Below are 25,786 nucleotides of genomic sequence, written 5' to 3' on the forward strand. Positions count from 1 at the left end.
ACTGATGTCTGGCAAAATATCTGACCTTCCTCCCCCACACCCATAACCCAGTAAAGTTGACACATGAAATTAACCATCACAAATCTACCCCTTGTCTACTTGGCACCCATACACATCTCCTTACACCATCCTTAATCTCCAAATAAAGACAATACTTCTGATCATAATTCTGCCTCCAAAGGCCAAGAGCAGAGCCTTCTGTTTTTCTGGGCCCCACTTAAAACCAGTAACTTTGCAGGTTGCTCGGTAAGTGGGCTGAAGTGGTACATACAATGTGGAGTCTATGTTGACACCGATGCCTGTGGATCTAAAGTGTCATCAGGTGTCCCCTCCTCCCCGCAGAGAGGACTGACTGATGAGCAGAAACTTGGCCCAGAGTGGCTAGCAGTGGGTCCACCGAGTTTGCATTCACCCTGTGGTTAATTTCCCTGGCCTTGAATTTCTAACTGGGCTAGACATACATGGTAATTGGGAGAATTCCATATTGGTATTTCATCCTGTGGGAAAGAGCTATTATCGTTGCGGGGGAAGCCAAGTCAAAGTTCTAACACTGCCTTCCCATGACCGAGATAAAAGTACCAGAAGCAGTGTCACACCCCAGGGTGATGGTACACATTAATGGAACCTTTAAAACCCGAGAGGCTGCATGGGCAGTGATACCCATCTTATGTTCATTGACTTTACCAGCACTCTCTCCCCCTCTCTCTCATCTCGAGGAGAATGAAAGTGGACAGTTGCAAAGTTACCCAGGTAGGAGCGGCAGGTGCGGCTGCCATCCCACACACAGCATTGTTAGAGCAGATGAACATGCACGCATGCACGCGTATTTCGGCATGTGGTCATTGATCTGCCCTGATTCTTATCAGAAAAGAGTATCAGACATTCTTCCCGTTTACTTGGGAAAGACAACAGTATACGTTTATAGTCTTGTCACATGGTTACATTCACTTCCTATTTTCCCAAGGAATTTGAAGGGGCCTGAACCAAGTGACAAATGGCTTGGGTAGTTAGGGCCCTGGAAGGAGCTACAGTGTGGCATCAGAAGCAAGGAGAGAGGTGTAGAGATGAGCCAAAGGCAGGGAGCACGAAGCCTGAAGACCGTTATCACATGACAGTGCTCGTTAGGGAAGAAGCTACTTCAGAAGACTCAGTAAACCAACTGTACAGAGAGACCTGCATGGTTGAAGTCGGGCCACCAGGTCTGACACCATACACACGTGTATAACATGGACAGGGATGGCTGGGATGGAGACCAGGCAGCTTGGAAACCACTTGAAAGGCTGATCTAGCTGCCGCCTGTGCTGGTGTCCATCACGTCAGCAACAAGTTCAGTTCAGTTCAGTCACTCAGTCGTGTCCAGCTCTTTGGGACCCCATGGACTGCAGCACGCCACACCTCCTTGTCCATCACCAACTCCCGGAGCTTGCTCAGTCTCATGTCCACTGAGTCGGTGATGCCATCCAACCGTCTCATCCTCTGTCGTCACCTTCTCCTCCTGCCCTCAATCTTTCCTAGCATCAGGGTCTTCTTCAGTGAGTCAGTTCTTCACATCAAGTGGCCCAAGTATTGGAGTTTCAGCTTCAGCATCAGTCCTTCCAATGAATATTCAGGACTGATCTCCTTTAGGATGGACTGGTTGGATCTCCTCGCAGGCCAAGGGACTCTCAAGAGTCTTCTCCAACACCACAGTTCAAAACCATCAGTTCTTTGGCACTCAGCTTTCTTTATGGTCCAATCTCACATCCATACATGACCACTGGAAAAACTATAGCTTTGACTAGATATACTTTTGTCAGCAGAGTAATGTCTCTGCTTTTTAATATGCTGTCTAGGGTGGTCATAGCTTTTCTTCCACTGAGCAAGCATCTTAATTTCATGGATACAGTCACCTCCTGCAGTGATTTTGGAGCCCAAGAAAATAAAAAGTCTCACTTTTTCCACTGTGTCCCCATCTATTTGCCATGAAGTGATGGGACCAGATGCCAGGATCTTAGTTTTTTGAATGTTGAGTTTTAAGCCAGATTTTTCACTTTCCTCTTTCACTTTCATTAAGAGGCTCCTTAATTCCTCTTCACTTTCTGCCATAAGGGTGGTGTCACCTGCATATCTGAGGTTATTGATATTTCCCCCAGAAATCTTGATTCTAGCTTGTGCTTCATCCAGCCCAGCATCTCACATGATGTACTCTGCATATAAGTTAAATAAGCAGGGTGACAATACAGCCTTGATGTACTCCTTTCCCAATTTGGAACCAGTCCGTTGTTTCATGTCTGGTTCTAACTATTGCTTCTTGATCTGCATACAGGTTTCTCAGGAGGCAGGTAAGGTGGTGTGGGAATACCAGTTTGTTGTGATCCACACAAAGGCTTTAGTGTAGTCAGTGACAAACCCTAAACCCCAGTATGGGTTCATCTCTTGAAGAGACCAAACAGATGTCTGGTAGCAAAGTGACTGCTCTGGACCAACTCCATCCTTGAGAGGGAAGCCACTTATCTTCCTAGAACTGATGCATATCCTAGGTATGTGTTCTTTTTTTCCTGGCTGCAGGATCTTAGCCAGCACCACTGACCAAGGGCTTATGGTATATTTGACCCATTGCATAACTTCCCAGCAAAGGAGGCGCAGTAGTGTGCACACTGCATATGCTGGAATAGACATCGGAGAAATGATGCATTTTCCAGGTCAAGGAAGACTATGTGCAAATGCACTGAAGTAGGGAAAAAATCACGGACACTAATTGTGGGATAGTAAGAGTTGGGTGCTGGCAGCCAGCTCTGATGCCCAACCTGCCTACACCTAGGGTGGGGTTTGCCTCGACCCTCCTTCCTAATTCACAGTGAGATCAACCCTCTTCTCAGGAAGGGTGAGGACAGCATCCTTTGCTAAAGGCACTCAAGTGGCTCCCACAGCCTCAGGGCTCCTCACAGTACTTATTTGCTTTCTGCCATCCCTGTTTGTTCCCAGCATCACCTGGGAGCACATCTACAAAGGGGACCCTGTGAATAAATCTGGACAGACAGAAAACACATTAGTTATTTCTTAGCCCCATTCTGAAGCTTAGCTGAGTTTATTAGATTTGATTAAAGGATTTTATGTCTGGCTTGTTGGAGAGATAGGGATTAAGCAGTAAGGAGCTTTTCCCTTCCGGGGATCACCAAACCCATCCCCGGAGAATGGTGATGCGCTGACTTCTGGGCTGCTATTAAAAAACGCCAGATTCTTTCCCTTCATTTGTATTAATGAGATCAGTCAAAAATGATGAAGCCTTCTGCGGTTTTGCAAGCCATGAATTATCGAAGAGAAAAGCTGGAGGGGAGATTAGAAAGAATCACAGCCCCACACTTCACTGTGTAGATAAGAGAGCCAGAGAAGCTAGCTGACTCGCTGGGGGTCACACGGCGAGTTGCAGGCGCAGCGGTGAGCACAACCCGGGTCCCTTGTCTCCTAAACCAGCACTGTTCAGTCCTCTCCTTGCCCAGAAATGGAGACTGAACCACGCCAGGATGGGTGCCCAGGGGAAGGGGTGAAGGGGAGGTTCTTGTCGCGCTTCCTCGGCTTGGTTTTCAGCAAGATAACCTGGTTGGTTTTCAGCAAGACAGCTCCGACGATTTACCACAGACACCAGGGGAGTGACGTGAGGGGAAAGTTACCGGGTTATGAGATGCGGAGAAAAGGGAAAAGGGTGATAAGAGACTGTCCAGGAAGTGCTCCTCGGTGATCAACACTCCGGCCACACCCACCAGGGGCCCTGGATTTCTGCCCACCGTCCTCCCCATGCAGGACAGGCTCCCTGGGCGAAGAGGGGACCTCCAGCAGGCTCTTGGGAGCCCTCTCTCCAGAGAGCAGAGGACCAGGCCTGGGAGGAATGAAAAGCTTGTTCTCACTCCCGGCAGGACCGGGATGTGGGTCCCCCCTCTTTCTCCTGACTCTTCTCAGCCTTGGCTCCACCCTCAGTAACCTTTTGTCTAGATCGAGGCAGGTGCCTGGGTGCTTCTGAGCTCTAAGTGTCCTGGGCTTATTTCTTGAGAAGGTGCCCGTTTTTCTCCATTTTGGCTTGTTCATTGATCGTGGCTGTAGGGCGTTGATGTAAATAGATGTCGAACGTTTAGCTGGAAGCAGGTTGACTCCCCACTGTCATAGGTGAGCGTGGGCACGACTTTGGGGGGAGTGTGGGCCCAGGGGCAGGAGATGCAGGCATCCACAGGGGGGTGAAGCGCTGCACTTAGGTGATGGCCATCCCTGGTGGGGAGGGTCGGGAGAGCCCGGAGGAATGTGCATCCCGGCAGAAGGGACGGGACCACTGCAGCTATAAGCACGGGCTAGTGGGTATCAGGAACGTCTGTGCCTGGCATCAGAGGGCCAGGCCTGGAATGGGGTGGTGTGGGGGAGGGGGCATGGGGCGGGTGGGCGTGAGACTCAAGCAGGAGACTGAGGCTGGCGAGGGGACCAGGCACGGTGGTCAGGGCTAGTTCCCAGGTGACAGGAGGTCACTGGTCACAGTCAGGGCCCCTGGCTCCCAGGCTGGGCCCAGTCCAAGCCTGGCGGCCCCTGGCCTGGCTCTGCGTGTCCTGCTTGGTGACCTCCGGCCATGGACCTCGGGCTGGTACCCGATTCCTCCTGCTATTCAGTCTTTCCAGGCGTTCAGTCACTCAGTGTGTTTCCTGAGTGTGTGTTACTGGGGGCAGTGACCCTGGGGTGCCTGGACCACAAGCCCGCTGGACCAGGCTCTCCACTTCTCCCAGTGGGGGGCTTACACTCCACTCAGCTTCCCACAGCACCAGGGGTCTCACTCCCCGGGAAGAGGGGCTGCAATCCCTCGGAGCCCCAGTGTTCCTGGATGTTTCCAAGACCGCTCTTGTCTCGGATGGCTCTGCGTCCCAGTCTGCCTGCTGGGATCCCCGCTAACAAAACTGCCCTGACACTTGTCCTGTAGGACAGGGCACGTGGTGCATCTGCACAACTCCTTGGACGGTTCCCCAGCTGAGTCTATCACCCCCACTCGCTGGGTGAAGAGGTCGTTGGTTCCGCCGCCTTCTAGTTGGTGACATCAAAGGCAGACAGGGGAAGGGTAGGGCGCTCAGAGAGCACGTTGGGGAAACATCACCACCTCTGCCAGGTAAGGATGGGGCCCCGAGTCAGATCTTAAAGAATGAAGAGCATTTGTACACGGCAATTACACAGTAGGCCTGGATCCACGTGCCTTGTCTACCAAGGACAGATTTCCATCTAGTTTACATTACCTGCATGATGTTCAGATGATGCATCATTGTAAGCAAATCCAAGCCGAGTAACGCAGGTGAAGGCTGAGCAGGTGGTGCAGGAAGAGGAAGAAGCTAATGACAAAATCGGATGGCTATTTGACTGAAACAACGCTCCCCCCCCCCCCCCCAGAATGTTATCTTGATCGGTCAATTACATGCTGTATGATCAGATTGAATTCCGCGAAGAAACACTTGGATGGAAATAATTGTAGGTAGAGTCATTTTATTAGTATTCCTAAAGACCTCTAATGAGGAATAGGGATGGTAAATCATTAATATATATTTTCAGCTGCTTTAAAAATTAAATCTGTTCCACAATGTGTTTCACAATTTTATAGCCATTATGCAGAGCCCTTTGGGATCGTCTCATAAAAGGCATTCCATAAATTTGATCTGTCCTTGTATCACATTACGTTTTACAGCAATAATCTGGCATCTTAAAGAGCTCCGAGGCACCATCTCTTTCAGAAGCAGCGATGAAGGGACGTGCAGGAGGCTGGAAGGGAGTGAGCGAGTGCTGGGGAGGGGGTCGCCAGCCTCTTTTCAGAAGAGTACAGGGGAAGGGGTCAGATTTAGAGAGATTTATTTCACTCTTCCCTGAGGCTTCCTGTTAAACGTTACCAGATATGTCTCTTCAACTGTCCTCCAAAAAAATGAACCCAAGCAAGGATTCCTCTATAAGACAGTGTATGACATGGATCACTCTTGCTTCATTGCAGTGGGGCTGAAGGACACAGCACAGGTGAGTCCAGCCCACAGTGGAGACAGTGATTCATCCCCTCTGCTTCCTTAGCTGCTACTTACCGCATCACTGCCAGGAAACCCCCAGGCTCCATTTCCGTAGTGACCATGATGCTTGGCAAACATCTCCAGGCATTTGAAAACTCAGATACAAAATTTACAGAGTAAATTTACAGGGAAGGTAAGTGATGTCCTAATCTATGGCAGTTTTGTATTTTTTAATTCATCTAAGACGCTTGCTCCTTAGAAGGAAAGCTATGACCAACTTAGTGTATTAAAAAGCAGAGACATCACTTTGCCAGCAAAGCTCTGTCTAGTCAAGGCTATGGCTTTTCCAGTAGTCATGTATGGATGTGAGAGCTGAACTATAAAGAAAGCTGAGCACCGAAGCACTGATGCTTTCAAACTGTGGTGTTGGAGAAGACCCTTGAGAGTCCTTTGGACTGCAAGGAGATCCAACCAGTCAATCCTAAATGAAATCAGTCCTGAATATTCATCGGAAGGACTGATGCTGAAGCTGAATCTCCAATGCTTTGGCCACCTGATGCAAAGAGCTGATTCACAGGAAAAGACCCTGATGCTGGGAAAGACTGAAGGCAGGAGGAGAAGGGAATGACAGAGGATGAAGTGGTTGGATGGCATCACCATCTTAGTGGACATGAGTTTGAGCAAACTCTGGGAGACGGTGAAGGAGAGGGAAGTCTGGCATGCTGCAGCCTATGGTGTTGTAAAGAGTTGGACGTATCAACTGAACAACAATACTCATGGAAGCACGATGATTTAGTAAAGACATTATATATCAATAAGTCATGAGATCTTTCACAGCAGGTCACACGTGAAACACCAGTGCTGCGTGCCAGGGTGAGGGGACCACTCACTCTGTAAAGTGATGCAGGTTCTACTCTGTAACGTCTCACCTGTGGGGTTAGCTTCTCTGGCCCCATAGACTCACACCTGCCCTGCGATCAACCAATTGGAATCCACGTTGTTGGCCATGTTTCTCCCCGTCAAGCAAAACTTGTTATCTTTGTCAGCAGTTTTAATCGGAGTGCTGAAGCCAGATGAAAACTATTTAAATATGCTAACGAACTGACATGAGATTAAATGGGCCCCTTAACAAATGACTCTCCATCCAGCCCCCAGCGTCCCCACCAGACACAGTGGCACATTAATGGTACTGATATTCCCGCCTGTCGGGGACACTCCGTGCATCTCCTGTGAGCCCATGACAGCTGGAGAATCAGCACACCTTCTTTGCACGTTATCTATCCATCTCTCAGTGGCCGTGGAAGTGGCTTCGTGAGGCTGCCCTGAAAAGTGCTGCCTTACTGATCTTTCTGTTCCTGGACCACTTTTCCGGGCTAGTGACAGATTGCTCTCTACAGGGAAAAACCACTTAGAGCACTTACGACAGCAGTGACAAATTTCTCATATTTTGGGGTTATTGAGAAGCCCGTAAGAATGAATGTTTCCTGTAAAATCTTGGAACGTGCAAGAGGTTGAGACCTAAAAGGTACGTCTGGGGTAATTCCCAACTCATGCTTGCTGTTTGGGGGAGACGCTATGTTGGGGTAACTTAACGGATGCATCCCCTCCTCATTTTGTTTTGGTTGGTGATAACACCTGCTTGTGCTCCAGGACAGTGTCCCCATGGGTGTGAATGATGTGGGTCTCCTCTAACCCTGCTCCCCACGTGGCCCCCATTTCCTCTTCCACTGTGAACTCCGAGGTCCTCCTGAAGTCTCAAGGTGGGAAAAAGCAGTAGACTCTGTTCCCAAAGAGGGCTCCCCTGGTAGCTCTGACAGTAAAGAATCTGCCTGCAATGCAGGAGACTTGGTATCTGTTTCTGGGTCAGGAAGATCTCCTGGAGAAAGAAGTGGCAACCCACTCCAGTATTCTTGCCTGGAGGATTCCATGGACAGAGGAGCCGGGTGGGCTACAGTTCGTGGGTCTGCAAAGAGCTGGACATGAATGAGCGACTGACGCTATACCCAGAGAACGCTTTTGCTATGACCTGGAGACCATGCTGGGGTCTTAGTTAGGTCAATGCCTTGAAGATGATGCTTTTCCTCCTCAAAATCTGCTCCTGTTTGCCTCGTCGTCTTCAGACCAACAGCTGAATCAGTCGACTCCAGGGTGAAAAATGGCGAGCTGATGAACGTGGAGCTTCCTTCTGTGATTCATAACTGAGTACAGGCAGGAACTCCTGGAGCAGGTCCTAAGATACAGCTGAGCTGACTCCCTGAAGTTTAAATACGAGGGAGAACTCAGGAGATGAAAGATTCAGAAGTGTCTTGTCAGGGATTTGCAGAACAGGCCAGGAGTTTCAGGGAAGTGTGAAGTTTGGAGTGGATTTATTGCACGAGGAAGAAACCTGCTTGTTCCCTATCAGAGTCCGAGGACACTCAGTCACCATGCCGATAAAGACTCCATGAGGGGATCACTAGCATCTTTGAGAAGCCAGTGGTGGCCGTCCTCTGTAGGCCAAGATTGATAGGAACTACTGCCCGGAAGCCGGGCTTCCTGTGACCAAGGGGAAGAAAGGATGCTGAAAAAACAGAAGGTGAGATGCAGCAATTAAGTGTGAGAGGCTAGTGAATGTGTTGAGTTGGACAAAAAATCCATTTGGATTTTCCATAACATCGTCCTGAAAAATCTAAATGACCTTTTTGGCCAGCTCAATAAACAGTACAGTGGGCAGCAGGGCTGAACAGGTGACTGAAGACCCCGGCCCCCAGGGGACGCTGGTGATGAAACAGTGCCGGACCGGCCACCACGGCTCTCTCAGCCACAGAACTCAGGCTGGCCCTGACGTCAGGGCCTCGGACCCGCATGGGGGTACTGGCAGTCAGATGAGAGGGGGGCTGTGGCCAAGTCCATCCGTCTCTGGCGCACACCTCAGACCCACAGCGTCTTCTCTGTCTCTGCTGAGGCCACTCAGCCTCCCCGGTAGACAGTGTCAGACGGCTGTCACTGCTGGGTTCTCGGCTTTGGTTCCTGGCGGACTGGCTTCCCCGGGGCATGTCCCCATGTGGGAGTGTGAGGGTGGAGTGGGTGGGGAGAGATTTTGTCTTTTACTGAGATTTCACTCATCTTACAGTAAAAAAAAAAATAAGAATCCATTTGAAGGACGCTGTCCCTCTCGTCCATTAATTCATGGCAGAAACAAAGCTTACTCACTCCTTAAGCTTTCATTCTCGGAGTTCTTGTATTCCTAAGAAGGTAATAATATACGGCTCCAGTCTATGAAGAGAGCTCTTTACAGACAGTTCTCAATCATGGCCGTAGTCACCAGGAATATCACTAAATCTCGTTTGTCCTTCTTCATGACATGATAAACCCTAATATGTTAAAGTGTGCTCATGCCAATGCGAAGCTACCTTGCTCCTTCTGAGGGTGTGTAAACAAAGCTTTTCCCCGCACACTTCTGTAATAAGTTTTTTTTTTTTTTTTTTTTGCCTATGTGCAAAGAGAGGGGGAGACACATGTTGAGAGGACAATTGGCAGCATCTACTTTGAGGGAGAAGAAATAAATGGCCTTTGACAGTCTTGTCGAGGGGTTTTGGGACTTTTACTCCCAGTGGATTTTGCTCTATGGTGATAATACCAAGTTGGTCACTGTGATTGTGATTTTATACAGCTTGATTTCTGGCTTAACTTTGCTATAATTTCCATTGCTCAGAAGGTGGAGGAATGTTGTTTTGAGAACAGAGAGAACCTGGGGCCAAGCGCCTGAGTCTTGGAGAAATTCACAGAAAGCCTCGTACGGGCGCCGACAGACACCTACCCTGGAGCTTAGCAAGGCAACTTCAAGTTGGAGGAAAAGGCCCATATGACTCCAGGTTAGAGAATTAACAATAAAATGTTTCTTAAGAGGAAAGAAAAATGAGAGAAACCTGATTTAAATTCTGGGGATGTAGTTATGAGAGGAAACAGAGGATAATGCAGAAGTGTGCGGGTTTGGGGGGCATTTTCATCTTAAATCCTAAAATCTTGTGATAAACTATAATGGAAAAGAATACAAAAAAGAATATATATATGTATGTATATACACACACACACACACACACATATAACTGAGTCACTTTGCTTTACAGCAAAAATTAAACACAGCATTGTAAATTTAAAAAGATTTCATTTTCAGAAGGCATGAATAATGAGCATTTATCAGTGGCAATGCAATAATTTTTAGTGGTTAAAAAGGAAATATCCAAGCCCAGACCCTTGTTGAAAATGGCTGGTGTCCTGAGCTGGGTAATTCAGGCAGAGGTGATGGACTTTGAGAGGAAGTCGCTGGTCCAGGATTGTATTCTGGGCGTGAGATGGGGCGGGGAGGCTCGTGTTGGGGATGTGGACACACTCCTCGTGTTCACACCTGCCTTCCACGGGTGGTGCCCTGAGTTTGTTCTGCACACACACACACACACAGAGAGTTGTTAGATACTTCTCTCCTGTTCTTAAAGACACTTAAATCTGTTAACCTTTCTAGGCATCTACTTTCCTCAAAACAGTCACTGAGGAATCCTGTCAGGCATTTGGTTAAGTTGAATATTTATTTATTAACATTAAATTCATCCTCAGAACTAATGTTCATATTCAAAGCATCAGACACAGTGACCAAAATCACAGTCTAGAGTACAAAATATGTTCACTATTTTGGAGTACTCAAGAATTTTTTCTTTTTCTTTTTCAAAATCTTAACAGGAAATATATTTTTTTCATTTCCTTTTATTCATATTTTCATTCTATTTTTAAAAATTGATTAATTAACGTGGCTGCCCCAGGTCTTAGTTGCGGTACTCGGGATCTCCGTTGCCACGGTGAGATCTTCGCTGCAGCGTGTGGGATCTCATTCCCTGACCAGGGCTCGAACTCAGCCCTCTGCATTGGGAGCGTGGAGTCTTAGCCCCTGGACCACCAGGGAAATAAATCCCCACATATTGTAAGGAATTTTGTTTTCTGTCTCGCTGAAATGTGGCAGCGGATGTTCTTTCCCAGGTGTGTGTCTGCCCCAGGAACTAGGCCTGGAGATGCTAAAAGTACCACTTTATCATTCCCTTGATACCCCCACCCTCCTTGGCTGGAGGGAGTGAGAACGGTGCCATTTATAAGGGGCAGGAGAGCGCGCTTGGGAGCAGGCGATGGCGTTTGACAGAGCAGGGAAATCCTGGTCTCCAGCAGCTCCTGGAGATGCTCCTAGCCGTGAGTCATGAGCAGCTAATGCTCCATCCTGGTGTTCAGTTGCCAAGTCCCGTCCACCTCTCTGCGACCTGTCGACTGCAGCGCGCCAGGCTTCCCTGTCCTTCGCTGCTTCCTGGAATTTGCTCAAACTCATGTCCATTGAGTCGGTGATGCTGTCAAACCATCTCATCCTCTGCTGCCCCCTTCTCCTTTTGCTGTACTCCAATACAAAATAGCCCATCTAGTCAAAGCTATGGCTTTTCCGGTGGTCATGTGTGGATGTGAGAGCTGGACCATAAAGAAAGCTGAGTGCCAAAGAATTGATGCTTTTGAGCTGTGATGTTGGAGAAGACTCTTGAGAGCCCTTTGGACTGCAAGGAGATCCAACCAATCAATCTTAAAGGATATTAGTCCTGAATATTCATTGGAAGGACTGATGCTGAAGCTGAAGCTCCAATCCTTTAGCCACCTGATGCAAAGAGCTGACTCACTGGAAAAGACCCTGATGCTGGGAAAGATTGAAGGCAGGAAGAGAAGGGGACGACAGAGGATGAGATGGTTGGATGGCACCACCGACTTGATGGACGTGAGTTTGAGCAAGTTTTGGGAGTCGGTGATGGACAGGGAAGCCTGATGTGCTGCAGTCCACGGGGTCGCAAAGAGTCGGACACGACGCAGTGACGGAACTGAATAAAAACTAAAACATTTTGAAAAAGTGAGCTGAACTAAACAGGGCTGTCGTTGACATATTCTGGCACAAACTCCTTATCTCCTCAGGAACTGGAAGAATTTGCAAGCTGGCACTGTCAGCAAGGTCCTTAGAGGAGCACCGTTGTCAACCGGCTGTGTTCCTGCCCAACTGGAAATCATGCTGGGTCGTTTCCTAATCGGCTCTATTTGCGAAGTTAATCTTCGGGTGACTTCCAGAGTCTGGGGAGATAAGCTTTGCCCACTCTCTGCTTTCCTCACTCTCTTTTCCTCTTTTGCCCCAGGGTGGGGAGGTTGATTCACCTTAGCAGATCTTGTCAGATTGTGTCCGACGACATCTGTTTAGTCTTCCCCAATGTCCAGTCTTTGTCAGCTGAGAAATATTTGAAGTGCTGACAGGGCTCTTACGGACAACACACCTATCACTGCAGAGTTGGGAGGATTAATTCTTCTTAATTATGTGAGTGCTGGGCCATCATTCAAGTTTATTGATGCTGTCTGGTTCTGTCTAGGAGATTTATAGGTATCTAAATCCATCTTACCTAGAAGAGACCTCAAACAACTTGGCTGTCTTTTCAGAGTCTTCGTGCGTGAGGCAAATGCTACACAATTATTACAGAAACTCTTTCATAAATAAGCACTTGATTCTCTAAGCTTCCTGTCTGGGGCCCTGGAAGGGGAGTTTGGGAATTGGGAATTTTTTTTTTTTTTTTTGGCAATTTTTGTATCTTTTTCTCCTGTGGCTGAGTTAAATACCCACTCTCTTCAGTCAAAGTGTTTCATTATAGCCCAGGGAATATTCTTGAGAATTCTATTCAAGTTTATTTGCAAAGCAGAAATAGAGACACAGATATAGAGAACAGATGTATGGATACCAAGGGGAAAGGAGAGGGTGGGAGGGGTTGGGAGATTGGGATTGACATATATACCCACTGTTGATGCTATGTAACTTCCTAGGTGGCTCCAGGATAAAGAATCTGACTGCCAATGCAGGAGACGTGGGTTCGATCCCTGGGTTGGGAAAATCCCCTGGAGGAGAAAATGGCAACCCACTCCAGAATTCTTGCCTGGATGTAGGCAGGCAAATCTCATGGACAGAGGAGCCTGGTGGGCCACGGTCCACAGTGTCACTAAAGAGTTGGACACGGCTTAGTCACTCAACAACAACAGTATAAAATAACTAATGAGAACCTACTATAGAGCATAGGAGACTCTACCTAATGCCCTAGGGTGGCCTGCATGGGAAGGAAGTCCAGAAAGGAGGGGATATATGTATATGGAGAGCAGTAGAAACTAACACAACATTGAAAAGCAACAAACTCCAATAAAATTACGTGAATCGAGAACTTCCAGATGTTCAAGCTGGATTTAGAAAAGGCAGAGGAACCAGAGACCAACTTGCCAACATCCGCTGGATCAATGAAAAAGCAAGAGAGTTCTACAGAAACATCTACTTCTGCTTTATTAACTATGCCAAAGCCTTTGACTGTGTGGATCACAACAAACTGTGGGAAATTCTTCAAGAGATGGGAATACCAGACCACCTGACCTGCCTCCTGAGAAATCTGTATGCAGGTCAAGAAGCAGCAGTTAGAACTGGACATGGAACAACAGATTGGTTCCAAATTGGGAAAGGAGTACGTCAAGGCTGTTTATTGTCTCCCTGCTTATTTAACTTATATGCAGAGTACATCATGTGAAATGCCAGGCTTGATGAAGCACAAGCTGGAATTAAGAGTGCTTGGAGAAATATCAACAACCTCAGATATGCAGATGATGCCACCCTTATGGCAGAAAGCAAAGAGGGACTGAAGAACCTCTTGATGAAGGTGAAAGAGGAGAGTGAAAAAGCTGGCTTGAAACTCCACATTGTAAAAATGAAGATCATGGCATCCGGTCCCATCACTTCATGGCAAATAGATGGGGAAACAGTGGAAACAGTGACAGACTTTATTTTCTTGGGCTCCAAAATCATTGCAGATGGTGACTGCAGCCATGAAATTAAAAGTCGCTTGCTCTGTGGATGAAAAGCTATGACCACCCTAGAAAGCATATTAAAAAGCAGAGGCATTACCTTGCCAACAAAGGTCTGTCTAGTCAAAGCTATGGTTTTCCCAGTAAGAACTGTGGTGTTGCAGAAGACTCTTGAGAGTCCCTTGGGCAGCAAGGAGATCAAACCAGTCAATCCTAAAAGAAATCAGTCCTGAATATGCATTGAAAGGACTGATGCTGAAGCTGAAGCTCCAATACTCTGGCCAACTGAAGTAAAGAACTGACTCACACTTGTAGGTACTGTCAAAGTTTTTCTTCCATATGCTAATAGGTTTGTTGTAGCTTGTCTTCCAAAGAGCAATTGTCTTTCCACTTCATGGTTGCAGTGACTGTCTGCAATGATTTGGGGCCAAATGCAATTTCAGATTTTCATTAAAATACCACATTTATGTCAACTGACATGATTCTTTTCCATATTTGAACACTTAAAGTGGAAACTAAAGTGTAGCTTCACTCCCCAAATATGACAGCCCCTGCGGTCCTCCAGGGGTAACAGCCGACAGTTGATCACGTGATCCCCTTGAGTGTGATGGTAGGCGTGTATTCGGGTGTGGAGCACAGTGAATTTGAAATGTAAGGGCCCGCGGAGCGTTTTATTCAGGCTGGAATGGAAGTCATTTGGAGCTTCGAGCGGAATCTTTATGCTTGATTTATAAAGGAAGGTTAGAGTAAGAAGCACTAAAGGAATGGTTTATGGATTCATAGATGAGGGGATAAATTGGAATATAAAGTGGAAAAAAATTGTCACCCAAAGTCACAGGCCTGGGTTTGAGCCCCCACTTCCACCCATCACTCACGGTGTGGATTGATAGGCAGCTGGTTCCCCCCCTCCCGCCCGCGTATCCTTACTGGTTGAATGGGGGCCTCAGCAGCTGCCTGGTACTCTCACGGGCTGCGGGGGACAGAGGATGGGTGGTAATAAAAAACACTGTTTGAGGTTTTAGGACGCGGAGAGTGGGGCGAATTGGGAGGGTAGAACTGACGTATACACACGACTGTGTAAAAGAGATGGCTACTGGGAAGCTGCTATAGGCCAGGGGGCTCGGCTCGGTGCTCTGGATGACCTAGAGGGGTGGCTGGGAGGGCAGCTCGAGAGGCAGCGGATATACGTGCACACGGAGCCCATTCGCGTCGTCATTCCGCAGAAACTAACACATATTGTGAAGCATTATGCTCCAATAAGAAGCAAACTAATAAAATACTGTTTGAGAAATCACATGTGCATCTTTTATTAGTTATTGTCTTCAGCAGCCGCCGTGGCAGTTTGGGAGATGGGGGTTCCATTCCTGTGAGAGGAGGGGTCGGGAGGCACCAGGTGTATTTCAGATTCCTTCTCTGCATCGAGCATTGCGACATCATGGAGGAGTTCTGTTCCTTTGCTAAGAAAACTTGGGGTGAGCTCAGCAGGGGAGGCTGGTGGAGAACAGTCAACACGGCCGAGCGGCAGGGGTCCCTGGGGATTCTACCAGATGGGGGCTGGGACACAGGAGGCCTGCTGCCCACCCCGCCTGTCCCCATGAGAGGTGCCCTTGGGCCAGACGCTCTGGACGTGCCAGAAGCCACTTTCCAGAGAGGCCGCCTGCCCTCTGGTCTCCCAGCTGGTGGGTGGTGCTGGCAGTCTGGGATGGGAGGGCGGAGGGAGACTTGGGGGGCGGGCGGGCTGACGTCAGAGACAGTGTTCTCAGCAGAAACCTGAGAAGACCAGCTGTCCAAGGCCCAGGCAGCTGGAGTCTGGGGTCCTGGGGAAACCCCCTTAGAAAATAAGGAGACAATGTGATACTTTGGCCTTATGTTTGTCCACATGCCAAAGCCCAGGGTGACACTGGAGTGCGCAGGTAGTGGGTGGTGGTTTACATAAACCCTCATGTAATCTTCCCAAAATGCTTGATGGTTAGTATTTATCTATGAGCCTGGGATTTTTCATTCATCAAACGAATGGATGTGCCTTGTTGTTCAAGGTGACGGACCTCATTAGTGGCAAAGTTTACATTCAAATGCAGACAAGACCTGTCCAGCTCATTCGATTATTAGTGTATTCAAGGGGTTGAGTTCCAGAAGTTGAATATAAGCTGGGGCAGTGCCCTGAGCAATGTAAGCAAACTGATCGAAGTTTGACTTTTGGTTTCTGGGCTCACATGTGTTTGCCTGCTGGCCATGTGAGCCCATATGGCTAGCCCATGAATGGGATTTACACGGTGCGTGGAATGTGGTTTTACACCACATCTCAGGTGAGAGGGGAGTGAATGGACAGGGTTGGGGGACATGGGATGAAGGGTCCTGTAGGTTCGGATGAGAAGGTAGAGGGAACAGGTCACGGGTGTTGGGGAGGGGCCCGAGGGCAAGCAGTCTGCACATTTTTATTCCTTCTGGTCCAAAGCCAGTTTCTCCAGTGGATAATTCAGGTCAGCGTGGCAGCGGAGGTCTGCCTCTGTTTAATGGGGCAGGGATGCCCCGGGAAGGCACGCACACCCCCGTTGACCAGAATCCACTGCTCCTTTTTGCAGGACACCAGCCTGTCCATGCATTTGTTACCCTGCTGGGCCTTGCTTTCATTTGACTTGGGACCTGACCCAGCTGCTCTCTGTAGAGCTCTGGAAGATTCCCGTCTGCAATAGCACTATTCTTTTGTTGAGGTAGGTGGCTCAGACGGTAAGAAATCTGCCTGCAGTGAGGAGACCTGGGTTTGAGCCTTGGGTTAGGAAGATCTTCTGCAGAAGGGAATGGCTCCCCACTGCAATATTTTTGCATGAAGAATTCTATGGACAGAAGAGCTATAGGGGGTCGTAAAAGTCGGATATGACTGAGCAACTAACGCTGTCACTTTCATAGTAATTCACAATGTTTCAGGTGTAAAGTGATTCAGTTGTATACATATCACATATATCTATTCTTTTCCAGATTCTTTTTCACTATGGGATATTACAAGATACTGAATGTAGTTCTCTATGCTACACAGTAGGTCCTTGTTTACCTGTTTTTTTAATATAGTAGTGTGTATCTGTTAATCCCAAATTTCTAATTTATCCCTCCCCACCTCCTTTCCCCTTCAGTAAACATGTTTGTTTTCTACGTCTGTGAGTCTATTTTTGTTTTATAAACAGCATTTGTGTCATATTTTAGATTCCACATATAAATGATATAAGATTTATCTTTCTCTGTCTGTCTGCACATATTATGAAAATCTCCAGGCTCATTCATGTTGCTGCAAATGATATTACCTCATTCTTTTTCAAGGCTGAGTAATATTTCATTGTATATATGTACCACATCTTCTCTAGCTATTCATCTGTCGACAGACACTTAGGTTGCTTCAAAGGACTGGTCATTGTAAATACTGCTGCTGTGAACACAGGGCATATTTTTATACCCCTATATATATAAGGATAGATAGGTGTGCATCTCTTCAAATTAGATGCAGTAACGTTATTTCTGCCTCAGCACCTGGAGTGGTGTTGCTGGCTGGTCCTTGGCAAAGATTTTCCCGTTTTCCTTTCCTGAAAGGAACTGTTTTTGTTGTTCAGTTGCTCAGTCGTGTCTGACTTTTTGCGACCCCATGGACTGCAGCACGCCAGGCTTCCCTGTCCTTCACTGTCTCCCGGAGCTTGCTCAAACTCATGTCCTTTGAGTCGGTGATGCCATCCAACCACCTGGTCCTCTGTCAGCCCCTTCTCCTCCCTCTTTCAGTCTTTCCCAGCATCAGGGTCTTCCCCCTTTGTCTGAGTCCAGTGCCACGGGGAAATGACACCCACTCTAGGGGTGGCCTGAGTTTTCTTTCCTCCTCTTTGCCCCATGATTAGCCGAGGAACGACTGTGGTGTAATTTTAGCCAGTGGGACTTGAGACAGGGTTTTCTAGAGACTTCTAGAGAAGGAGGTTCCTCACTCGTCAGGGGAAACTGTTATACTTGAAGCCCCCGAGGTCTCTACAGAGCCCCTCTGAGGAAGCATTTAGCAGCACACATATGAGAGAAGAAGCATCTTCCTCGTGAGCAGATGAGAGCACTGGGACCGCGCTGAGCTCCCAGTAACCAGCTGTAGATCTGCCCTTCCTGCAGACATTCAGTTATAGAGCCAAGCAGCTTCCTGATAAAGAAAGCTGAGCACTGAAGAACTGATGCTTTCAAACTGTGGTGCTGGAGAAGACTCTTGAGAGTCCCTTGGACCCCCAAGAAGATCCAACCAGTCCATCCTAAAGGAAATCAGTCCTGAATAATCATTGGAAGGACTGATGCTGAAGCTGAAGCTCCAATCCTTGGGCCACCTGATGACACATTTGAAAAGACCCTGATGCTCGGAAAGACTGAAGGCAGGAGGAGAAGAGGACGACAGAGGTTGAGATGGTTGGATGGCATCATCAATTCAACGGATGTGAGTTTGAGCGAGCTCTGGGAGACGTGGAGGACAGGGAAGCCTGGCGTGCTGTGGTCCATGGGGTCATAAAGGACTGGGCACTCCTGAGTGACTGAAGAGCTGCCGCAAAGCTTCCTTATTGAGATCATTCAGATTGGTTCCATCTGTCCCCTCTGCAGCCAAAAGTATTCTAACGTTCATCACCCTTGCTATAGATGAGTAGTTTTTTGTGCTCTGTGCTGTAAATACTTCAAAACACTTCTTTGTGCCATACATAAGGCAGAAAAGCAAAGGACAGCTTACAGCTGCACATTCACCTCTAAGAACCCGGCACAGAAATGGATGTGATATAAACCATCCGCCGTGGAAAGCACATGATCTGAGTACCAGATATCCACCTTCAGAATAACAAGAAAAGAAAATAAAAAACCCTCTTGATTTGGACAAAAGGAGAAATAATTGTATTTTTCATGATGTTATTGGAAATCTCATAAATACTAGCTTAAAATATTATCAGTGCTGACTTTTATACACTGCCACCAGTAATATCTAAAACAACATTAAGATCTCAAAATCAAAACCAGGTTTAATTCTGTAAAATAAATACATATGTGTTTGTCTGGGTAGACAGAGGGATAGGGATAGAGAGAGATTTAGGTGTCATCTCAAAAAATCAATGTGATTGAAATTAGGGTGTTTGTAAACTGTAAAAGGTTTACAAAAAAATGTCTACTAATTTTCCTGGTTAATACAAACAATCCCTTTGCCTCCTTATAGACTTCTTTATCAAATATACTGATTTGTAGAATAAAAAGCAGGTTGAAAGAATTCAAAGCTGCACATAGCCATTCTTTCTAGTCCAATGACTTTCTCCAGGAGACAGTTTGGATCAAAGTGGCAGCAGAGTATGTCTTCACAAAGACAAAATTAGATTTTCCTGTTACTACTCCCTAAGTGGGGAGAGTGTATTGCATTTAATTTCTTCCATCACGAAGTCCAGGAGCAGACAGCTGCATTAGTGATGCCAGAAAATGCCAGCAAACACGCAGTTTAATAATTTTAAAAAATGCTTCTGAAAAACTGGGTGAGGAGGTGGAAGAGCAAGTGTCGAGTCAGGAGGTGATGATACGAGTCAGCTCGTAATTCTTTTTGCAGTTTGTTGCCGACGCAGGTTCTGACCCGACTAACCAGAGCGGCGCAGGAAAAGAATCAAGCGCAGTGGTAATTTAGTCACAAAGCGTGCATGTCAGTGCAGACTCGTGCAGATGGACATACCTCCTGTGAATGCAGAGAAGAGAAGGGGGAGGAAGCTGTCGGACTCCAAGATGCACAATGTTCAGGAAGCAAACACACCCCCTTGGGCTTGGGGTGATGACTCTTCCCTCCATCAGTAATAGCAAACGATGCCGACCCTTGTGACCAGTGGCCCTCTCCCCGAGGTTGGGGTGATGACTCTTCCCTCTGTCAGCATCAGCAAATGATGCTGACCCTTGTGACCTGTGGTCCCCAGGGAAAGCAAAACCAAACCTGGACCTCCCTGGCCCATAGCTGTGCCCAAAGCTCTTCTCTCCTCACTCACTTCTCCTCCAGACTTTGAGCAAATCTCAAACTGGAGAATTTTCTGTGGATATTGACCTCTGTCAAAAGCATATTGAAAAAGGGCTCCACACTTGGTTTTCTTTTGCTTTATTTCTTATTATATGCAATACAAAGAAGAGCTGGTAGAGCTCATTTCCAGCTCCACATCAGAAATCCTTTACATTTGGAATGACTGCTTCACCTTAAATCCCTCAAGTGGGTTTTAATCCAAAATTCAATCACACCGAGAGCCCTGTGCAACGTGGCTTTTTAAGTCAATCCCTTCTTACGTATCTGCCGCCCAGTAAATGAAATGAACATGAGATCTATCATTCGTGGCATCAAGGGTGTGGGTAATCCAGGATGAGGGATGGCTGGGGCCATTTCTCCATCAGATGCAAAGATGGATTTAACTGAAAACCTGAGGTGCTTGCAGAGCTCTTTGAACATTACTGCACTTTGGTTTCAGCTGAGAACAGGAGACCCGTGCTTTCTCTCCCAAGGAAGGTGGAGACCTGTGTTCAGCTTCTAATGTGTGCCCAGTCACTCAGCAGTGTCTGACTCTCTGCCACCCCACGGTCTGTAGCCCGCCAGATTCCTCTCTCCTTGGAATTCTCCAAGCAAAAGTACCAGGATGGGTTTCTATGCCCTCCTCCAGGGTTCCTTCCCCACTCAGGGATTGAACCTGCGTCTCTTGCAACTCCTGCATTGCAGGCGGATTCTTTACCACTGAGCCACCATGAAAGCCCTCTGAATCCCCTAAGAGTGAGCTATCTGGGGCCACTCTGTGATCCCAGCCCCACGTAGCATCTTCAAGCAGCTGCCCATTCACAGAATAAAAGAACGAAGAGTGATAACAATAGTGCCAAACCCCATTAAGGTGGAACTTGCCCTGATGGCTTCAGATTCTTGATCAAACATTCAGCAAGAAACGCAGCTTTAAAAGCTCCCAACTGCACCCAATAACTCAGACCACAAACAATGTGCTGCCAAGTGGAAAGCTTTGGAGCACCTGCTTTAATGGAAATAATTATAATTAGCAAAGTGATTAGAGTCAGAAGCTGCTGCTTGAGCATCTCCCGGGGAATAATGATTGTTATTAATTTGCTTCAACTTAAAAATAGGCCTTTTCAGCCTACCACTGACATGGGGAGGCTTTGAGTGGGCAGTGCTGTTTCACCTGTCCAGGATCCATTTCCCCTTTTTCTGATAAACAGAGAGTCAGCCCCCCTGGACACTGTGTTCCCCTCATCCTCTGTCCCTTGTGTGGCGGAACTGTGCCCAGCTGCTCCTCCAGGGGTGGGCATGGGACCCGGGCCTGGCCAAATACTACCATTACAGCCATCCTAGAAGGTGCAAGGTAGTATAGCTCAGTAAGGTTTTGACTTGCAGTCCTCTAATGATGAATGAAGGGCTTCCCAGGTGGCACAGTGGTAAAGAAAGAATCCTCCTGCTAATGTGGGAGATGTAGGTTCCATCCTTGGGTTGGGAAGATCCCTTGGAGATGAGAATGGCAACCCACTCCTGTATTCTTGCCTGGAGAATCCAATGGACAGAGGAGCCCGACTGGTTACAGTTCATGGGATCACAAAGAGCCAGACGTGACTGAGCGACTATACAACAACAAATGATGAATGATGCAGAGCATCTCTTCATCTGCTGTCTTCTGAATGCAGGCTTTTAAAGAAAGGTACTTTGTTGTCATCTAACCATTTTGGGAAGCATTCTTAGGACTTTAGAAACTCAACGAAACCTCTATAGCGTGCTTTCTCCCTTGTGATGCGTAAGTAGATGCAGGGTAGAGGTGAGCGGGTGGTTGGGAAATAGAAGAGCTGATTCCTGACACTGTTTCTGCTTCAGCCTTGTCACTGTTCCTGGACAGGCTAATCGTGCACAGGGCAGGACACCTCAGCTTCTCCAAAGCCCAGAGATGTTTTCCTGACCCAGTGGCTATCGGGTATCCTTCCAATAATGGTGTGGCACAGCTGTGCTGTGTAATGAAGTCTGGGTCCCTGGGGCTGCCCGAGATATTGCTTCAGCAAAGAGAACGTCTGAAGGCGGGCTGTAGTTTTATGCCATGTCATCTTTCATCCCCTCGTGGGAGACCTCAGTGCTGTTTGGCTCTCCCTGAGTCCCAAGCTAACAATTTTAGACAAACCATGAATTTTCTGTGGGGCTGGAGCCGGTGTATTCTCAGGCTCAGGTGGATAATAGATGTAAAATCAAAAGTTAACCATCAACAGTAATGCAATTAATTTTTTTTTAAATCAGAAGTCAACTACCACCTTCTTCTCCATAGTCACTTTGAAACATGATACACCTCTATTGGAATATCTTCCCTGGCTACTCATTTTCAATGAAATGAAATCCGTGAATACCCCTGCAAGGGCCGCCTGAGGTGGCCTCATCTTCAACAGCTTTTGCCCCTCAGTCCCTCACCCCCGAGGACCCTGTCACACTGCCCCTGTCCTGTTGAATCTGCCCCGCTGTCGCGTCTCTGCTCTGGACACAGAGCCGTTAGAACCGCGGTTGGCGCCGGCCCTGCTCTGGGTGTGAACACCCTGCCCTTAGCTCTCCCTGCAGCCACCTCCCTCCATCCTTAGACCTGAACTCACTGGAGAGGCCTTTCTCATCCACCTTACAAAAGACTGCACACCTCTTCCTTTGGTTTTTGCCAAGGAAAAAAATATTCTGATATTTGTTGAAATGGTGAAGGCTTCATTAGGACTATCCGGATATTGTGTTGACAATAGAGGAGAGAAATGGGACTCGCGTTGAATACGACAGGACCTGTGGGGATTTCCAGCCAAGGAGCAGGGTGTGGGGCGCTGGTGGATGGGAAGGACCAGGAGACTCCATGGAGGCTGGGAGTAGGGTTTTTCCAAACTGGCCTAACAGGGCTCGTGCTGAAGGCAGGCCAGATGATCACTGGGGGCTGGTGGGGACAAGCCTCTAAGTGGACTTGGCAGGATTCTTGCTGAAAACGGGCTCTGCCAGTGCAGCAAGGATGGGGCCAAGGTTAGTCCAGAGGAGGGCTCAGAGGAGCCGGGATGAAGTTTGCAGGAGAGAGGTTTGTCATGATGCACAGTTCTATGACTGTGTTTATTTCTTTTACTGCATTCATCCCAATCTACAGATATAATGCTTACAATGATCTTGTCTCTGCTATTTACTGTTTTGTCTTCCCCGGCAAAGCAAACACTCCTGAAGTCAGAGGTTTTCGCTCATTTCAGCCCCACCCTCTGTGCCCAGAGCGGTGTTTTCTGTAGCAGGCCATCCGGAGGTGTGTGCCCAGGGCATGACTGGGTCCTGTGAAGTTGTCTAGAAGAAACACACTTGTGGAACTCGAGCCCTCTGCTGTAGACCGCACATGAGAACAGGAAGGAAAGCAGGGCCCTGGAGGGCTCTGCAGTAAGCAGACCCACCTGTCACTCTTGACAGCTTACCTGCTCAGTACCCGAACACATCAGTGTGGCCCGCATTTAGGGAAATCCCCGGCAGGGCAGGACGTCTGCTGTGACTTAAGGATCCAGGGAATGGTGTGAGCTGGTAGTTTTTGTCCTGACATTTCCTATCTCCTTCATCCTTTCAGTGGCAGCCTTGGGACTTCACAGACATTCAAGGAAACTCACCAGGGAAGCTTTGGGGACCCTACCGTGGTACAGGGTGGGTGGGCTAGCGCATATGGGCAGCTGTGTTTCATCCACAGCACCGGCCACTGTTAATGTGTGTATAGCTTGATAAGCAAGGCTTCTTGTAGGAATTGGCCTCCAACAAGCTTGGGTTGTTCCAGTATATTCCACAGTTGTTCTTGGCATCCGGAACTCTGCAGATGCTTCTGAGAGCTCTGCATGGGCACAGATACACAATGCCAGCTGCTGTGAAAAGTCTCGCTGTACTTTGTCGAGGACAAGGCCAAGAATCGCAGCAGTGTTTTTGAGATATTGGCTCCTTTAAAAAAAAAAAACCCTACAGATTTACTTTTGATGGGAGTAAATGGCTGGCAAACATTTCCCAACCTCTGGCAGTGCAGATGGATACGGTGTGTGGCACTTGATTTATGAAACTTGCCTGCAAAACTTTTCTTTTGGTCTTCACTATGCCAAACACCTGTTTCACCCAGTCCTCGCTTTTCAAGTGGCTGTTTTAGAGTCATGGAGAGAACCTGGGTGTGCACGCTATCTTTGTTTTAACAAGGGAGAGTTAGGCACGGCAGCCTTTTCAACAGCTCCTGCCTCTCAATTCCTCACTCCCGAGGACCCTGTCCCTGAGTTCGTCCACTAATATGCAGACCCTTGTGGAGAAATCTACGAGGGAGGGGTTTCTTTTGCAGCCACTCGCTGTGTGAACTGAGAAAGCTAAGTTCTGTCTCAGTATTTTATCTGTCAAATGAGCCAATTTCTGTCTAACCACCTTGCAGGATTTTTATGAAGTCCCTACTAGATAAAAATCTAGAGACACCAGCTGGGTAGTGATGGATGCAGCATCGGGGCTGAGGTCTATCTCGTGCCAACTCACCCTTGCTCACGCTGGCATTCAGGGCCCTGCATGTGGACATGGGAGTTCCCTTCATGAGTAGAACGGAAGACCAAGTGACTTAGACTTTTCCAAAACGGCAGACCCAAGGTGAGGTTTAATCACCGGTGGGCTAGGGAGGTGCTACCCCAGGGCAGAAAGCGAAGTGAAAGTGTTAGTCACTCAGTTGTGTCTGATGACTTATGACCCCCATGGACGGTAGCCCGCCAGGGTCCTCTGTCCTTGGCATTTCCCAGGCAAGAATGCTGGAGTGGGTAGCCTTTCCCAGGGGGGCCTTCCTGATCCAGGGATCCAACCTGGGTCCCTCGCATCGAAGGCAGACTCTTTACTGACTGAGCCACCCCGGAAGCCCATTCTGGAGCAGAGAGAGATGGAAAAGGGCAGTGAGGGAAGGGTGGGCAAAGAGCATCCTGCTTCCCGTGGGACTGCTAGGAGACACCCGGTCACACGCGGGGCACCTGCTCGACCATGCGGATGGCCTTGGGCAGGCCACTCGGGGAACTGTGCCCAGAACAGTCCATCTGAGGGGAGGGAGAGTAAGTTTTCCACCACTGGTCGACGTTGGCCTCATGCCCTTCCCTCTGGGCTGTCATCTGCCCCGACAGTGGCCACTATGACGCGGCAGCTCACCCCAGCGGCTCTGAGCATCCCGCCGGAGTCTGGGCAGACGCCCAGCTTCTGACCCAGCTCCCCAGAGGAGTGGGCAACACCAGACGGAGGGGGGAGGTCCAGACCGGCCCAGCTCTGAGTCATCCGGCCACCGCGTCAGCTGAAACAGAAACGTGTCCTGAATTCTGGAGTCAGAGCAGGCCGAGGGAGCCCGGAGAGCTGCACGAGGCTGACATTTCAGGTCACCTGATGGAGGGACAGGGCTTGCTTTTCTGTCAGACACATCCTCTCCCCAGGCTGCCTGATAGCAACTCGAGCACGGGGTCAAAATCCTGTACTCGCAGCAGCCTGGAGAGCGCTGGCTTTCTCAAGTTCAAGAGCCCAGGGCCTGTGGTTTAAGCAACTTTAGCTGGAAAAAATGCCTTTTGCCACTTTTATTTGATGGGAAAGGGGCTAAAAAGGTCAGGTGTAGTCTACATCCGGCTGTGAGCATAGTCAGATCTGGGGACCTGTTTGTGAGGTTGAGGAGAACTTTGGCCCCAAATACACCCTTTATTGGACAGCTTCCTCCCCCACTTACTGGACTGCCAGAAATACCATCTTGGTCACGTGAGTCAAGGCGAATGTGTTTCCTGGAGCGGTGGTCCCTGGGCAGTCTGCACTCTGTGTCGGTTTTAAAGATACAGCATCTTACCCTTGAAGCCCTGTGCTAGATGCCAGATGTGGGGAGAAAGGTACAAGGCAGCTTGGTGTGCCGTCCCCGTGTCTGTGA

At 48.3% G+C, this 25,786-nt stretch overlaps 1 pseudogene; it reads right to left on the reverse strand.

The window, feature by feature from the left end:
* The window catches only part of LOC136170388 (large ribosomal subunit protein uL4 pseudogene), a 45,278-nt pseudogene extending 20,120 nt beyond the window's left edge, over positions 1 to 25,158 (reverse strand).
* Between the last annotated feature and the right edge of the window lie 628 nt (positions 25,159 to 25,786).

The sequence above is a fragment of the Muntiacus reevesi genome, chromosome 6 (genome assembly GCF_963930625.1).
Source record: "Muntiacus reevesi chromosome 6, mMunRee1.1, whole genome shotgun sequence".
In the NCBI taxonomy this organism is placed as follows: Eukaryota; Metazoa; Chordata; class Mammalia; order Artiodactyla; family Cervidae; genus Muntiacus; species Muntiacus reevesi.